At 36.6% G+C, this 4,536-nt stretch overlaps 1 protein-coding gene across 1 annotated transcript in view; it reads right to left on the bottom strand.

The window, feature by feature from the left end:
- Positions 1-4,536, bottom strand: part of COL14A1 (collagen type XIV alpha 1 chain) — a 213,161-nt gene that overhangs the window by 206,320 nt on the left and 2,305 nt on the right. The window lies entirely within an intron of this gene.

Genomic DNA, 4,536 nt, shown 5'->3' with positions numbered 1-4,536 from the left:
GCTTCTTTGAAATATTAACAAAATTGAAAAATCCCACACAAATCCTTTTAGAAAACAGAGGTGAGCTAGCATAATATTTTATGAAATCTAGTCATCATTACAAAAATAAAATTTACAGAACAATATCTCTCACATACATAGATACAAAATCCTTTACAAAATATTATCAAATGACATTTGGTAATATATAAAAATAATAATAATCATTACCAAGTGAGGTTTATTCTAGAATATAAGATTGGTTTAATATTCTAAAATTAAGATCATTCAGCATGTTAACAGACTAAAATATACAGTTGATTGATGGATATATCATCTCAACAGAAGCAGAGAAAGCATGTGAGAAAATTCACTACTCATTCATGATTAAAAAGAAATTGAGCAACTAGGAATAGAAGGGAAATTCATCAATCAGATAAAGAGCATCTATGAAAAACCCACAACTAATATCACATTTAATTGTAAAATATTGAACACTCCTTTTCTAAGATCAAGTATAGGACAAGAATGTCAACATTGTAACAAATTACCATGTCACTTAACAGTGTACTAGAGGTTCTAGCCAGTGCAATAATGTAAGAGAAAGAAATATAAGGTAGAAAGAATAAGAAGGAAGAAGTAAAATTGTCTTTATTTACAATAAAATCATTGTAAATAAATAAAATCCCAAAGAACCTACCAAAGAAACAAAACCTACTTGAACTAATAAGTAAATTTAGGAGGGCTACAAGACTTGGATCAATAGGCAAAAATCAATCATATTCTTATAGCAGCAAACAAATGGAAACGAAAATATATTTTTAATTCCATTTACAGTAACATCAAAAAAAAACACAAAATGCTTAGAAATTAGTAAGACATTCTAATCCTCTGCATTCTGGTAAAATACTTGGAAATTAGTAAGATCTGGAAGTTCTCTACACTCTCCTGTAAAAACTACAAAAAAATACAAAACTATATTCCTGAAAGAAATTAAAGAAGACCTAAATAAACAGAGCAGTATACCATGTTCATGGATAGAAAAACTCAACATTGTGTGGAGGTCCTGAAATTAGTATGTAGGTTCAAAGCAATCTAAATCAAAATCTCAACAAGTCATTGTTTGTAGAAATTAATAGATTCTAAAAATTGCATAAAAAAGCAAAGGACTTAGAACGATCTTTAAAAAGAAAATAAAGTCAGATGACTCACGATTCCTGGTAGCAAGCCTTACCATAAAGCAACTGTAATGACAACAGAGAGATATTTTATTCTAGTGATGTGTTATTGGGCTCTCTCTGTGAATATGCTATTCATATTAATAAGTGCAGTATATTAATAAGTGAAATTAGTCTATGGCTTTCTTATCTTATGCTGTCGAGTTTTTATATCATTATTATTTTTCTGATTTTATAAAAATAATTTGAAGCTCTCTTTTTTTCCATATATGCTGCTATAGAACAATTATACCATTGGTATTACTGATTTTTAAAAATTATTTTGTTAGCATTCAATTGCAAAACCAAGGAGGTTAACGAATTTTCTAAAATTTTATGTCTATTGCTTTATTTGCAATTTTTGTATAATCTAGGGGTCAATTTTAGCTATTTGTGTTTTGTTTAAAAATAATCCATTTTATCTGTTTTCTAATTTATTACAATTAATAAATTAGACATACAATTAATTACTTTAACTACTATCCAATTATTTAAATTTCCTCTAGTCATGTGATTGTTTCTATTCTCATTTCTTACCTTGTGTATTTGGGCTCCTCTCATTTTGCTTTTTAAAATACAAAAAAACAAAAAAACAAAAAAAAAAGTCAAAACATCAAAAAGGAAAAAAAATAATAAAATAGTAATAAGGAAGGGAGAGAAAAGGGAAAATTATAAAGATGAGGATGAAAAGGCAGAGGAAACAAACAAAAACGAAGGAAAGACAGAGAGAAAAGGAAATAGTATAAGATAGAAAGGATCCAAGATCAACTTCTAGGGCAGATATGGGCCAATGTTGCCTCAAAATAGCTAGTCTGTGAACTATTTTGTCACTGGTCCACAGTGAGATAAGGAGCTTATGCAAAAATGTAAACTAGTGTGTTTTCTTGCTTCCTTTATCAAGAAAGCTTTGCAATATATATATTGCAAATATATATATTTAAAAAAAATATCAGCTGAACTAGCAGTGTGCTTAGTAATATATTTGATTTACATCCTGGTGCAATTTTATCTCATTGGAAGAATTAACAGTTTGTGGCTGGAACCAACCAGCAGACTGCAATCTGAGTAGCACTGGCCTAGATCCCTCACCAACCAGACTTCCAATAGATGGTATCTACCTCTTATCCCATTGCAACTGTCCAGCTAAATTCATGGCCTCAGTAACTATTTTTACCTTCTATGTCTTGTGTACTACAGGCATTGAGATGGACAGTTTAACCAATAATCGAAAAGGTTCAACGTGCATAACAGGCAATCAATAAATACTGATGGAGTTAATGATCAATGATTGAATGAACTATGTGCATAGTTCATAGATGATGCACTGCACAATTTGCACTTGGCCGAGGGTGAGTGATGCTGGAAATTAGCAGACATTATGCTCACTTTTCAAAGTTGTGCTATTTTCTTCTCCCAGTGGCACAGGTCATTCACAGAAAGACCCTATGTAGGTTAAAAGCAGCCCTGTGAATTAACTCAAATGCAAAGGATCTGACAGCAAATCAGCCTCAGAAATGTAGCTGTTCAGTCTTAAACTAGGTGCTGTAAATTCTACGCAATAGAAGGCTAAGCCATTCCAAAAGTATGGCGAATTGGAGTGACAGCTCCTTGACTAGGAATGCTCCATCACCTGGCTTTCTCTCTCTCTCTTTCTTCTTTGAAGGACTGACAAAGATCCTCCGTCAAAGAAATAAGGGATTGCTTTTGACTAAGTCTGACTTAAATAAACACTCAGCTCTCAGAACTTCCCATAGCCTTTCAAGTCACAATCCCCTCAAAAAAATGGAGCAAAGAAAGAGAAGGAAAAAGTGGGAAGAAGAAGCGGGGAAAAAGTGAAAAGAAGAAGGAAAAAGAAGCATAAAAGTAACCATTTTTGTCTTCCAGGCTTTGTACTATATCATCTTAGATCTTAAAACAACCCTATAGGGTGGCTATTGTTTTCCTTCTTTTCTGGATGAGAAAACAAAAGCTCGAAAGGTTAAGGGACATGGGACACAGAAGGAGCAGGCTCAGATTTCACATATATCTGTCTGCTTTCCAGGCTTCCATCACTGTTTCTTCTACTAGATTGTGTGTCCTCAATGGATGTCATCCACTTCTGATCACACATGCCTCCCTCGCCCCACTCAAAGAAGCTGATGGAGACCGTGTCCAATGGGATCTGAGTTCAAATACCACATAGACTTTTCTTAATTGTCTGTTACTGGCTGATTTTGTGACCCTAGGCAAGGTCGTTTATATCCCTAAAGTTCAGTGATCTTATTGCCACATTGAAAGCCTTAAGTGTGTTTCTGGAAGAGAAAAGGGTAGGTACTCAGTGGGTACTCAAAAAAAAAAGAAAGAAAGAAAATGCCAGTGCTTCCACACACACCCCCCACACACACACCCATGACCCCACCAGAACGGGGGCGTGGTTTCATCTTCACTCAAGGCTTATTTTATATAGAAGAGAAAGTGGATCTCTGCTACTTTTATTTAGTTATAGAAAGAGCAAGAGGAGATTGTTTTCCCAACATCCAGCACTAAGGGAGGAAGTTTGTTTTTTGTCACTTTCCTTTTACCCCCTCCCCCCACCAGGCTGGTCTCTCTGGTCCCCAGGGGATCATCTGGTATATTTACCAAGGACTTTGTTCTATACAAACTGTCAGAGTCCCAGATAATTTGTTGGCTCAGTGGTGCTCAAACAACACCACCTCGGCCTGCAGCAATTCAGGAAGGACCTTGTCCTTTAAAGGAATCTTAGGTTACACTCCAAGGGCCAGGAAACAGCAGTCTTTTGGCTGTGTTTGGATTAAAATGACAGTAAACTGCATCCAGAGTCACTAGCTGCAGAGACTGTCCACTGAAAACAGGTTTTGTGTTTACTGTGTGTGTGTGTGTGTGTGTGTGTGTGTGTGTGTGTGTGCGCGTGCGCTTGTGTTTTACCAAGTGATACAAGAAAGAGCCAAAAGGAACACACCCCCAAAAGGGCCTTTTTGGTGGGTGGGGCTGCCCCTCAAACCATAGCTGTTTGCTCAGCCCACTCTTAAGGCCAGCCCTGGCTGACTCTGAAAACAAGACATGCAGAGAAGGCCCCAAAAGTTCTCTGAAATCCTTGGCTGGACGGATAGCAGCAGGATAAGGCCAAAGGGCTCCTCCCATCAATCCTGAAGCTTGGGACCCACCCAAAACTGCTTCAGGAATTCCAGTGGGTTCCAAGTAATCCTATCCAGGGAATTACTGAGAGGCCTCACCAGTGCAGCTCCTGTCCTTTCAAAGGGACCCACAGGAGGTCAGGGCTGCAGTGGAGGTTCAGGTCTATCCAGGCTCAGGGCTCCCCTGGCAGAAGAGATGCTTAAGT

The sequence above is a fragment of the Pteropus vampyrus genome, unplaced genomic scaffold, assembly GCF_000151845.1.
Source record: "Pteropus vampyrus isolate Shadow unplaced genomic scaffold, Pvam_2.0 Scaffold59, whole genome shotgun sequence".
Classification (NCBI taxonomy): domain Eukaryota; kingdom Metazoa; phylum Chordata; class Mammalia; order Chiroptera; family Pteropodidae; genus Pteropus; species Pteropus vampyrus.
Note: the sequence above shows the minus strand (reverse complement) of the source record. Positions and strands in the feature narration are given on the sequence as shown.